This window comes from Amblyomma mixtum, chromosome 3 (assembly GCF_055824585.1).
Source record: "Amblyomma mixtum isolate Tamu chromosome 3, ASM5582458v1, whole genome shotgun sequence".
In the NCBI taxonomy this organism is placed as follows: Eukaryota; Metazoa; Arthropoda; class Arachnida; order Ixodida; family Ixodidae; genus Amblyomma; species Amblyomma mixtum.
Window position 1 is genome coordinate 333,897,815 of NC_143014.1, and position 13,737 is coordinate 333,911,551.

General features: G+C 51.6%; 1 pseudogene; it reads left to right on the forward strand.

Moving 5' to 3' along the window:
• The first annotated feature begins 853 nt into the window (after window positions 1-853).
• On the forward strand, window positions 854-3,079 carry LOC149356007 (uncharacterized; annotated as a pseudogene).
• Window positions 3,080-13,737: the final 10,658 nt, after the last annotated feature.

Below are 13,737 nucleotides of genomic sequence, written 5' to 3' on the forward strand. Positions count from 1 at the left end.
GCCTCCCGACACCTGGGCATACACTGCCGTGATTGCGAACAGTGCAAGCAACACGGGCCTATCTTTGAGCAGACCATAGTTCTGCGCAGGCGTGGGGAAAAAACCACAAGGGAGATCATTGAAGCTAGTAAATATATAAACACAAAGATAATTGTGTCACCATTGCTTCTGTGCAGTTAAGTACAAAGAAGCGTCAATTCTTAGACATACTGCACCAGTAACGGCTGTTACAAAGGTTGCCCTTACACGTGTTTACTCGCTCTGGATTCTGTTTGTTTTTTGTTTATGATGTGGCCTGGTTCTGCACACGACGGCCATCACCGCTATCAAGGAGTAGCCAGGCGTATCACTGCGAGGTTTGTTTTGATGTTTATACTTTTTCTGTGAGTGCCTGTGAAGCACCGTATAAATGTGGATGCATCGCCTGCAAATAAATCAGTTGAAGTACGGCGCTTTGTGGTGTGTGTCCTTTCTGTCAGTCTTCGTTTCGTTCTCGTGCGCTCGGAAATGTTTAGTTACGGAGCAGACTGCGGAATACGCCGCACAGCTCACACACACTAATTGGATAGAACGCTGCCCCTCGGCAGCGCGTCAGATGACCTCCAAGGGGACCTGGCGTCCCTTAGGCAGCCTCATCCACCCTTCTCAAACGAAAGGGGAAATGGAAAAACAGCTCCGGCGGGCTCTGCACGGCTACCAGGGTACGACGGTGCAACTTGCGGACACTTTCTGCGAGAGGTATCTCTTCCGCACAAATGAGCCGGTTGGGCCCGGGTACACGTACTCCGGCAAGAGAAATTAGGATTTATACGCCCCTTCTGCGTTGCATCACCTTAAGGCGGCCCTGGCTAAAATGCGCCGAGGTGGGGCATCGGGTAGGGATCGCATAACGTTGAAACTGTTCGCGAATCTCTCGGACTCTGCATACCTCCATTTTCTAGAATACATAAATCAGATCTGGGATGGGTGTCCACTCCCTCTCGAATGGAAAACATAACTTGTAATGTTCATCCCCAAAGCAGGTAAAGCCCTGATTACGGACAACTTGAGACCCATTTCATTGACCTCGTATGTGGGAAAGCTCATGGAGACGATGGTAAGGGATCGCCTCTCACCATACATGGAGGGTAAGGGCCTCTTTGCAGACACTATGCTGGGGTTCCGCCGGCACATGTCTGCACAGTATGTCCTACTGTGCTACTCCAACTACACAGGGACACAAAACGACCCACAGTCATGCAAAAAAACGACAAGACTATTCTCGCCCTCTATCTTAAGGGTGCGTTTGACAATGTTAAACATGGTACTATGCTGTATAACTTGAATAACACTAACTGCGGGGTGAAGGTCTTCGCCTATGTCAGAGACTTCCTCTCTGTGCGTCAGGCGCTCCTCCGGATCGAGGACGAGGAATACGGCCCGTACTCCATGGGTACACAAGGTACACCACAGGGGGCGGTGTTATCACCGCTCCTTTTCAGCATCGTCATGATGCACCTGCCCGGCCAACTGGCTGAAGCGGGGGGCATAAAACACGCGCTCTACGCATACGATATTCGAATCTGGACCACCGAGGGGAGCCTTGGGGAGATGGAGTACCGCCTTCAGTAGGCCACGTGCATAGTCAATGCATATGCTGCCGACTGTGGTCTCCAATGTGCTTCCGCCAAATCAGAGCTTCTACACGTCAGGAGAGATCACAAGGAAAACAAGTTCCTACGCATATCTCTGTCGGGCCGGTCCCAACAGAGAAGTAGCAGAGCTCCGGATCCTGGCTCTGTTCCTGAATAACAAGCTTAGGCCGGACTCCACTATAGCGAAATTCAAGCGCATAGGTGAACAGGTAGGGCGCATGATCCACCGCGTTTCCAACAAGCGGAGTGTTCTGCGGGGAAGGGACGCGGTACGGTTCGCCCGTGCCTTCGTGACCAGCCGGGTCCTCTACGCCGTGCCGTACCTACGCACCACCAAACAAGAAGGCGAGCGCATTGACGCCATCAGGAAGGCAACAAAGCGACCACTGGACCACCCGGTGGCTACCTCCAACGCCAAACTGAAGGCGTTGGGTGTGGTAAACTCCTATCATGAGTTGCGGGAGGCCCACCTCATGAACCAATATACGCGGCTGTCGCAGACGGTTCCTGGGCGCCGCCTGCTAAACCGCTTACACATCCAACACATATGCATACCAGAGGGGACGAAGAACATCCTGGTACTGTGGCGCCAACTGCTCTGGGTCGCTCCGCTCCCGCGTAACATGGACATGGCTTCACATGAAGGCAGACGACAAGGGCAGCTTCGCACGCTTGAGAGGCAATATGGATCTAAAGAGGGCGTCTACTACGTGGATATCACAAGGTCGTCGCCCGCAGGATTCTACACGGTTGCCGCAGTCCACCAGGGAATGAATGTCGATGGCCTATCTTTGCGGGCCCCAAATCCAACACGAGCGGAGGAAGTCGCAATAGCCCTCGCTGCCGCCGGTCCAAAATCGAGAACGGCTATCAGACTCTCGCCGGGCCTGTGAATATTATCTCGCAGGGGAAATATTCCCTCTTGCCTCCAAAATTCTAAGACGGGCTGCCGCCGATCCAACGCGCAAAAACGTAATATGGGCGCCTGGCCACCAGGGTCTACGAGGAAATGAGGCCGCTGATGCGGCCGCCCGAGCACTCACACACCGGGCTCCTCATCCTTGCTCTCCTGGCTCAGAAGCTCATAAACCGCTTCTGCGGTTCAGCGAAATTTTAATTCATCACTGCGACAGCCATCACCTCTACCGGGCATCTACCAAGGGGCTGAGTAAGGCGGAGGAGCGAACTCTGCGGCGCCTCCAGAGAGGAACTCTTCTGTATCCTGTCATAGCAAAACACTTTGATCCGAATATAGATGGGCGCTCCCCGCACTGTGAAGAGACCTGGTACGGGCATGTATTGAGAATCCTCACCTTCCACTTTCCCCCACCCCCAATCGAGAGGCATGGGAGACTGCCCTCCTCAACAGCTCTACACTGGAGTCCTGAAGGGCTCTAGTAAAGCGGACGCTAGACGGGGCCTCGTCGTGCGGTGTCCCGCACTAAAGATACCGACCATGCAGCGGGGTTTTCTGACCCCTAACTCTCTTTGAGTAATTTAGTTTTTCACCACACCCAGCACCGCGACAGGTTTAGATGGCGCTCCAAGATGACCACTTCGTGTCTTTTTGAAGGTGACATTTGGAACCGCAATGCAGCGTAAGGGTGAAAGCGCAGCTTATATTGCTGATGCAGGGCTTTTCAAGCAGGCACAGGTCATACACATGACTACAAAAGTGAAGGAACTGTTTGGAAGGGCCCCTATTCTGCCCTTCGCGTGTTAGTTGGTTAAGATATATTAACATTATTCCGTAGTTTAAATCTACTCAACCGTAAGCAAAGAAATAGCCCAACCAAGTGGATGGCTGTCTTGGAATCTTGGGCAGCCCGTGTACGTGATATTAGAATAACTTTGCTTTTACAGTCAGTCGGGCAGGCCTTTTATATCTGGGTCCGGTCTCATTTCACATTTCACGATGGTCAGCTTTGATTCCTTCGTGCACCCCTCTGGTCAGCCCTCGTCCGAGGCCCAAGTCATTTCTGGGCACCAGTGACTACAGATGTACTTGATGTTGGGATAGTTGGTTCATTATAAAATTTTTAAATAGCGCAGTGCAACAACCAGAGGAAGACACGGAGAGAGAAAGAACGCCTTTCTATCTCCGTCTCTTCCTGTGTTTGTTTCATTGCGCTATTCAAAAATTTCTATATTTGACCAGTGCCTACCGCGTTTCCTTAGCACTGACTTTTCTCTCATGCAGCGAACCTCTCAAGCTGCGCACTGAGGGGATTTGTGGGCCCACGGAGGAGGCCCACTGGACGACAGCCTGCACACGCTTCACTGTTCCAGTCTTGTTGTGCAATGGCGAAATACAATGCATTTATTGGTTAGCGGTCGGGCTTTACACTGCGAATTGTTTCCTAGTTATTGGTTGTAAAAAACCTTTTTTGCGCTTTGCACATCTGACGGTCAGAAACGCTTTCCGGCGGCCTGCAAAAGTGATAGCGCAGCCTCATCAATTTCTTTGATAAGAATTACTTTTTGGTGAAACGGTACCCGTTAAACTTGCGTGTACGGCCCTGGATGTCGTGCAGTCATCTTCGCGGCGGTCTCAGTTGTCCCAACGCGCCGTTGTCACAGTTTCCTGTTCCTGTTCACATATCAGCGTGTGCAAGAAAGTGCGCGAGAATATGCGCCGAAAGCAGTGGGCGCAGCTAGCGGTAACCATCCCAGTTTTTACTTTCGTGCCAAGGATGGCGTTACTCTCGAGGAGCATCAGCCCCACTCGGCGCCAGAACCCGTCGCGCTCTCGTGGTGTCGCGTCTCTCCACCAGGGAAGAAATCCACCGCCAGCGTAGCAGAGCAAAAACCAGCTTGGGTTCCCTATTGCGAGAGAATTGCATTTAAAAATATTCCAGGCACTCGATTCAAACTCGTGACGTCCACACCAAAAAAGGCCTCCGTGGTCGTCGAACCACTGCGTGGCACTAGCCTACCTTCTGGAGCCCGCGAGGAAGCAACTGTCGACGCAACCTCTAGAACTACGAAATTGGCGGTAAATGGCGAATTTTTAAATTCATTTCGACCTTGTCTAGCTTATAAAGGTTGAGCTTCCAGTCAAACTAGCTGATTTATCGTAAAAGTACGGCAGTCAGTTGATACTAGGCCATTTTATTATTCCTTATTAAAGGTGCGCTAAAGAAGAATCTGAACTCGTCTTTTTACCCCAGCAACTCGACCTAGGCGTTCCAAGCATCCTTAGAAACTGCGATTTATTTTCCTGTGCGGCCAGTTTCTCTAATTTAAATTAAAAAAGTTCCGGCCTTTTTTTCAACTCACCGCTGACGGTAGGAGGTGTCAACCAACCTTTCACCCAGTCCCGAGGCGGCTTGCCGCTCTGCCATCGGCGGAGTGATACGTAGCGATCGGCGAAAGCTAGGAGACCACGCGTATTTTTATTTCCGTGGCCAAATTTGCAGCTATGTTACCTCTTACTGTATGTATTTATTCAGGGAAACTTAAAAATAAAACAAAAGTAAACGCGATGCCACCACGCTTCTGCCTGAAAGGCACTCCACATGTTAATTGACTCCTCATACCTTCAGCGGGGAGTTGAAAAAAAGGCGGGAGCGGGTACATTTAATCCGAATTAAATAACGCAAACCGGCCGCACAGAACAATAATTCGCAGTTTCCAAGAATGCTCTGAACGAGCAGATCGAGTACCCGCAGTAAAAAAACGTGTTCAGATTCTTCTTTGGTGCACCTTTAAGGTCACTTCTAGTGGCCTCATGCGCGAATCACAGCACCATTTTCTGGAGCGTTCGCATGACACTTCAAAAAGAATCAGTGTATCTCTTCATTGCGTCTCACGCAGTTCTGTTATCACCTCTATGTCTTTATTGTCCTGTTTACGTTTCATTCGAAACTTGCAAACTGTGGCATATACCCTTCTTGAGAGCTCTTCATATGCTGACGAGCGTGCGTGCGATGAGCGTTGCATGGAGAAGCTCTCCCCAGAGCCTCTAACAATGGACAGTGTTTTAGGTCCCTTAGCCTGCCCTAGGTAACAGAGACATGCAATGAACTTTGCATTTTTAAAGGACATTGGACATTTCTATAAGGTTTGATTTCTCCTTGCATGTTACTCTCATGCATTCTTCACCCTGTGAACTTTGTTAGCCCATGTATCAGACTATGCACCTCGTCGTTTCATATGTTACATAATTTCCCTCCTATGCATTTCATGGCCTCTTTTATATCTTCTCATCTTTTTCTTTTTTTTAGCTTTTCCGCACCGCTCTCTATTCCTCTTTATCACCCAAATTCACTTCCCTACGCAGAATAGCATGGCTAGTGATTTTTAAGCGCTGGCTAAATTCTCTGCGTCTTCCTTAAAGTATTTCTTACTTCCTTTCATTTTATAGAATAAACTGACTTCTGCAACAAAGTTTCCCGAAGTGAGCGAGGTAATGCAGTTGTGATGGACCAGTTTCTTAAATTGGCCCTGGGTCCACAGTGGGCATGAGGAGATTGATACACAGACTCCAAGAATGATTTTAGAATATGATTTAATTAATGGATCTGGCTTGATGCCGCTTACGGGAAATGCAGTAGGGCTCGTCCACGTCGGGGCTCAGTCAGCTTGTCGTGGCACGGGCTCGACGAATGGCTGGATGTCTTCTGCGGCCGGGCTGGGGACTCTTTGCGGCTGTGCAGCTCTCGTTCTCGGCCAGGCGTTGGAGGAGCTGCTGGCGTGGAAGCGTGCTGTCGGAGGTCGAACGTGGGCGAAGGCTAGACCCCGGGCTCCCTGGTCGATGCGCGGCCCCGGTATTCTGCCTTCCTCCGTCTCGTCCGCTCGTTCGAATCGTCCCTCTCTGCCCGTTCCTCCCGTCGGCTCCCCCTTTTTAAGCCTTTTGCTTCTTTCTTTCTGCAGCCTCCACCTTCGCCGTAGCCGCCGGCTGCCCCACGCCGCCCCCGCGGCGCCGCCCGCTCGCCGCTTCCTTTTGTTCCCTCCGCACAGATCTCCCCTGGAATCTTCGTGACAGCGTCGAGCCCCCCTCCGTGGCGCCACGACGCCAGCCTGCCGCTTCCCGGGAAAGTCGCTGACCGGGTCCACTCCGCGCAGCTCTTCCCTGGAATCTTCGTGGCAGGCTTAATCCCCACCGTAGGAGTCGTCGGCGGCCATCCTATGAGCTATGTGGCCTTGTCCCTCCGTGGCGACACGCCGCCAGGATGGCGCGGTCTGCCGCCTCCCGGGAGTCACTGACCGGGTTTGTGCGGCCACTGGTGTACGCGCACGAATCGTCACATCCGCTCCTTCTTAAAAAGAATGTTCATCGAACATTAGGAGTTCACCGCACACTCACACACACACACGGGCGCGCACGCTGTTCAGGACTGCACGAAAATCACGCCCTCCTTCCCAACGAGCATCGAGCCAGACCGAAGTTTAAGAACAATTCTTTCACGTAGATACCACTCGAGTGCATACAATGAAATAATAATTAACAGTATTTACAAGATTTCAAACAAGACAACAAACAAAACGAAACTAAAAGAATCGCACTTGTACCGTACCTAACAAAACAAAAGGGAATACAGACTTAGTAAGGCAACCCCCTGTCCACTACTCTGCTACGTAGGTAGTACCTGGCTGCTGGAATGAGAGAGGGAGCAGGAACCGGTTCAGCTGACCTAGCTTGTTTGGCTGCTGTCCGTGGAATCAGGCTGCCAGATTGGGCTGCCTCCTCCTCAAGGAGGGCGCTTCCGAGCTGCGACTTCATGAAGTGTTCCAGTTCATCACAGGGACTGAACTTTTTCTGCTGGCTGCTCTGACCGCTTTTCTGCAATGCAGGGTGGTTTACAATGACGGGCTCCGTGCGAAGATCGTCCTCCCCCTCCTGTGCCCTTGAGGTAGCCGTTTTAGAAAGAGGCGAGCATGCTGGTGCTTCCTTTAACCTGTTAGCGTGAACTACAGCTGTCGATGTCCCTGCAATATGCCGAATCCGAAAATTAACCGGCGATAGCTGCTCTACTACGCGGTAAGGTCCCTTCCATTTGGGCGTCAACTTACGGGCGAGTCCTGCCTTGACCTGCACGCACTCAAGATATACGCTGTCTCCCACCTTGAAAGGAACCGCCCTAGCCCTAGAGTCGAACCGCCTTTTCCTTTTGTCGGCTGCATCCCGTAATGTTTCGACTGTTACGTCATGGGCCACTTGCAATGGAGACGTCAGCGGAGTTTTTCTTTCCAGGCAAGAACGGCAGTTAGCGCAGTACTCTTTAACGTCGGAACGCATGCCCTGCCAGTAATAGTAACGCTCCAACCTCCGTTGCGTCTTCATTACTCCCAGATGGCCCGCGTACGGGGCATCGTGAAAAACTCTCAAGATGTGCGTCAACATTGACCGTGGCACCACCACTCTTTCCCATACTTGGCCAGCCTGCCTTTCTGACCGCGTGGGCCGGGTGCGCTTCCGTAGTGTCCCCTCGTTGTCAACAAAGAAACAGTTGTCGGGGTCTCGGGCGATCCCCCCCGAAACAGCATGAAATATTTTCTCTAGCGCCTTGTTCTTCCGCTGCTCGGTGCGGAGGTCGTCTGTATCTATAGCTGGAAGAAGCTCATTCACAGTGCGCACCAAATTAGCTCCACTTAATGCGTCCGCGTTTGTGTGCGCCCAGCCTGGCTTGTGTTCTATCTCAGACCGAGGCGGCACTACCGTTTCTCTCCTTGCCCTAAAACTAACACTTACATGTGTTGGCGAGCATTGTTCCGCGCTCTGTTCCCAACAGTCCACTCGTGCAACGTACTCAGCCTCTCGGTTTGCTAATGGGACCAAAGTTCCGCGACAGGAAAGGCAGTTTGGGCTTAGTATGACATCGATTCCATGTTGCCGCAACAGATCCTGACCTACGAGGCCCGATATGTCACCCGGCAGCGACACCGCGTCTGAAAAAATGTAGCTAGGATGGCCAAAGCTACTGTTCTCAATTGTGAAGCGCAAAAGGTACAGTCCTCCTGTGCCGAGATCAGTTCCTGTAATCCCCACGAAGCGCACTTTCGGAGATTCTCGGGCCTCTTGCACCTGCCTGTCTCCCCTCTTTGTCAGCAAATCGAAAAACTTCTCCTTGAGGAGTGTTATCCGGGAGCCAGTGTCAACCAAAAGATTGCAAGTGACCCCGTTTAGCACGAATTTGGCAATCGGACAGGACTCTCCAAAAACGCTTACAATAGCACAACTACCGGCACCTCCCTCAACCGGCTCGGCTGCGGGGGACTCTACGAGTTTCTTTGGAGCGGTGGCTCTTTGTTCCCTCTCCGTGTCGGTCTGTGCACGCTGCTGCCCATTTGATACATCCGATTCGCGGTTTAGCTCGGGATAAAATCTAGTAATGTGACCGTACCTTTTGCAAGCATAACAGCGAACCTGCCTCCGTTCACGGTCCCTAAAATTGCTCCTGCTGTTCGGCTGTACGCTTTCAGCAAGGAGCGCCTCCAGCCGATCTAGCCTATCAGTCAACTGAATAACGCCCGCGTGAGCGCTTGCGCTTTTTAGCTCCGTTACGAGCCGCACCCTTTCCTCACTAGAGACCAGCAGCTCATTACGTTCCTCTTCTACGGCTGCCTCTATCGCTCCCTCAAGAGTCGATGGTGCTCTAGACAAGACAAACCTGCGCACAGGATCCCTCAGGCCAATGAGGAACTGTGATTTCATTTGCTCCAGCAGCAGCTCTTTAGCGTACTTTTGCCTCGCACTATCAGGTCCCGGTTCTCGCGCTAGGGTTTCATTCCCCAGGAAGCGAAGGCGGGAGGCAAACGCGCGTGGGTCTTCCTTTGGCCCCTGTCGAGCGTCGAGGAACCGCCTGAGTTTTACACTGGAAGGTTCCCTGTCGAAATATTTGAACGCCAGGGTTTTGAACTCAGTCACCGTGCCAGCCCTCCTGACTTCCTCATCTCTCCAGGCAAAGTTATGTGCTGCTCCAGACATGCGACATTTCGCCATTCCCAGCTGCTGTGCATCATTTAAACCGCCCATTTTGCACACCTGCTCTAACATGTCAAAATATTCAACAATAGACGGCCCCTGACCGTCGCCAGTGAATTTCTCCACCATGCTTGACAAAGCAAATACGCTTGCCCCAAAGGGCTGTGCACTCGAGTGGGCCGCATCCATTTTGGACCGAATAGTCAGTGCCTCAAGCTCCTCTCGCCGGGGGTACAGTCCGGCTTTTGCCCAGTGATTTAAGTGTGAACCCCACTTCTGACACCAATGTGATGGACCAGTTTCTTAAATTGGCCCTGGGTCCACACTGGGCATGAGGAGATTGATACACAGACTCCAAGAGTGATTTTAGAATATGATTTAATTAATGTATCTGGCTTGATACCGCTTACGGGAAATGCAGTAGGGCTCGTCCACGTCGGGGCTCAGTCAGCTTGTCGTGGCACGGGCTCGACGAATGGCTGGATGTCTTCTGCGGCCGGGCTGGGGACTCTTTGCGGCTGTGCAGCTCTCGTTCTCGGCCAGGCGTTGGAGGAGCTGCTGGCGTGGAAGCGTGCTGTCGGAGGTCGAACGTGGGCGAAGGCTAGACCCCGGGCTCCCTGGTCGATGCGCGGCCCCGGTCTTCTGCCTTCCTCCGTCTCGTGCGCTCGTTCGAATCGTCCCACTCTGCCCGTTCCTCCCGTCGGCTCCCCCTTTTTAAGCCTTTTGCTTCTTTCTTTCTGCAGCCTCCACCTTCGCCGTAGCCGCCGGCTGCCCCACGCCGCCCCCGCGGCGCCGCCCGCTCGCCGCTTCCTTTTGTTCCCTCCGCACAGATCTCCCCTGGAATCTTCGTGACAGCGTCGAGCCCCCCTCCGTGGCGCCACGACGCCAGCCTGCCGCTTCCCGGGAAAGTCGCTGACCGGGTCCACTCCGCGCAGCTCTTCCCTGGAATCTTCGTGGCAGGCTTAATCCCCACTGTAGGAGTCGTCGGCGGCCATCCTATGAGCTATGTGGCCTTGTCCCTCCGTGGCGACACGCCGCCAGGATGGCGCGGTCTGCCGCCTCCCGGGAGTCACTGACCGGGTTTGTGCGGCCACAGGTGTACGCGCACGAATCGTCACACAGTGAAACTAGTTAGTTTCACACGCCACGACACTAACACATGCCGATGCACTTCAAACCAAATGCGGGCAACTCAGATCCGGTTAGTGCTGGCGTATGCGGCGCCATAGAACTGGTCTATTGAATCGTTTGAGACCGACGAGAAGGGCGGTGGGGATGAAGCAGAACAGTACGGAAATCATTAAAGGTGCGCCAAATTGAATTTTGAGTTCGTCTTTGCATCGCGGCAACTCGATCTACACGTTCCGAGCATTCCTAGGAAATCCGAATAATTATCCTATGTGGCCGATTTCCTTATTAAATCCGATTAAACGTCCAGCGTCCAGCCTATTTTTTTTTAACTCACCGCGTTGAGTAGGAGGAGTCAACGAACATGGTTGCCACGGCGGAAAGCAAGCGCGAAATCTCTTTCAGCCAATGGCCTGGCGGCATGCCGCTCAGCCGTTTACGTTGGCGCGTCATCATCTCGGCGATCATGGCTCTGCCGTGAAATTGGCGGTATGATTCTTATGTACGCAGGGATTGGGCTACGCTGTGAAAGATCGGATGCAGTTGGAGCCTTTTTTTCTTTATTAATAAACTCTTTCAGGCTCTCTTTCAAAGCGCAATTTCCTGTAGCGAAAAGACGCTCCAAGCATTGAATTAACTCATAACATAGCAAGAGCTCCCAGAATTGTTTTTAATAGGCTTTATAATACTTACTTGGTCTAGATGCCACGATTTCTTAACTGCACAACTGCAGTCTCCCATCCACTTTCACTCGTTGCGTAGCGTGCAAGCAGATACAGAGACACGACCGCAGCTGCACGCGCAATGCCCGCAACGCTGGCCCAAGCATTCGCCAACGTGCTACGATGGAAATTCACCTCCTTAGGAATAACGAAGTGAATGCCCCTTCTTGCGTGAACAATGCATGGTGGCAAGGTGTGGCACTTTCGGTATAACCTCCCAGAGCTGCACGTTGGCGGCAAGACATGCCATACTGGAGGGATCCGTATTTACGTTAACCACGGGGTCTTTTTGGATTCGCTGACCTTCAACAGGAATCTTGCATTAACTTCAACTGCATCGAAATCCCGTCTCCGTGGACGGCATTTTATTCTCTGAACTCTTTCTCAGTAGTCTCACGCAACTGATTACGGGCACAGAGTCCGCCACTTGCCAGATATCAAAATTTTAAGGCGGAAGCCTTTAATGTCTCATCGTTGTAAGCAGCAGTTGTCGACAGAAAATGTCACGCTTTTCAATTGGTGGAAACGGTCGTCACGTCACAGTGCGCGAATTTCAAACCGGGCAAATTGTACTTTGGCTAGTAACCATGCAACCAATTGAAGGGATCGTATAGTGATGCTCCAAGTGGGACTGAGCTTAGTTTATTGCTTAATTACCAATTAGCCTAATTAGCTCTACTAGTCAGGCCATATAAATAAATAAAACCGATTAAGAAATTGGTCGAGCTCAGGATTCGAACCCCGGTCTTCGGCGTGAGAGACGAGCATGCTATCCACTCCGCCATGCCAGCTAGATGGTGTGGAATGAACAAAGGCGCGTCTAGTGAATACGGTGTCTTCGCTCACTCTCATCCTCCTCCATTCCTTTCCGGCGAGTTTAGGTGTCCACCCACAAATGAGAGAGAGATACATTTCCTTTCCTCAAAAACCAATTTACCGACGACCGAGGCGTAGAACCGAATGGGCGATGGCGTTCTATGGACTCCTTGGCAGCGTTGCAAGACGCTGTCGCGTTCCACTCTTAGCGGCGAAGCTTAACATCTTAACCACACATCAGTGACCACACTTTAGGTGAGAAAAGTGCCCCCCTGAATTTTGTGAGACAGTTACTGCGTAATTTCCTTTCCTCAAATACAATTTTCATTTTCTTCATTACGGCTCCTCTTTATCTATCCTCTTTCACTCCAACTTCCTCCCTTCCTGTACGGTGCGGTTCAGGTGTCCACCGAGATGACAGAGAATTACTGCGCCATTTCCTTTCCTCAAAAAGCGTTGCGTTCAAAGGGCAAGGCATCGCGCCGAACGGGTGGTGGCGTTCCGTGGACTCCCTGCCAGCGCTACAACGCGCTGTTGCGTTCCACTCCTAAAGGCGAAGCTTAAGTGTCATTGATTAGCAGTTAATTAGTATTCAGGTATTAATCAGTAATTAACCATTAATTAGTGATTTGTCATCACTTAGTAATTAGTACTCAATTATATGTGACGCCACCAGTGCCACAGAAAGAGCGAAGGTGGTGCGGAAAACGCTTCCGCCTCTACCCACTTTAGACAGTCAAAGTGCCCCTGAATTTTTTTGTCCATGTTTCAAAAACACTGGCCTCCTTCCAGAGGTGCGCCTCCTTTCCTATAGACGCCTGGCCGAAACCAGTTTATTACTCCTTCCTTCGCATGAAAGCGGACTTCGTGACGAACCTTTAAGACCATGGCTTGATTTATGAGCAGCGGTGGTGGAAAATGCGGCCCAGGGCTGGGGACTAGGCAAAATGGTGGAAAAAAAGCGTTGCATCATTGCAGCTACCCGCTTTCATATTTGAAGCGATAATTGGCCAAAAAAGGCATGGTGACTTCAGTGGCCCTCACCTCGCAACCAGGACTCCTCTTCTCACATATGATGTTCAAGTAGTCATTGTCAAGTGAGAGTTATAAATGAATAAATGAAGTAAATATAAACACACATGCACACATTCATGCGGTCCTTGTGGAAGCTGATGTGAAGGAATAAAAGGAATACGTCCAAGAAAATGTTCTTAGGCAGCGTCTGCGGCGTCAGTGGCTCGATGCGCATGATATTTTTTTTCCGCCGTGAAGTATATTGGCGCACGCTGGGGCAGAAGTGGCGTGCATCATACGTACACTCTCTGTGATGTTCTCCGCTGAGTTGGCTGAGTCGCTGCTGAAGCACATGCGGAGGACGTCAGTGTTCTGGTAGGACAGGTGCCGCAACCTGTCTCAGCCATCTAGCTTCCCTCTGCCCACCAGCCCGAATACTCTACCCCGTCGACCGCGATGCCGATGACGTTGTTTATAAGGAATGTACACGCGTAGA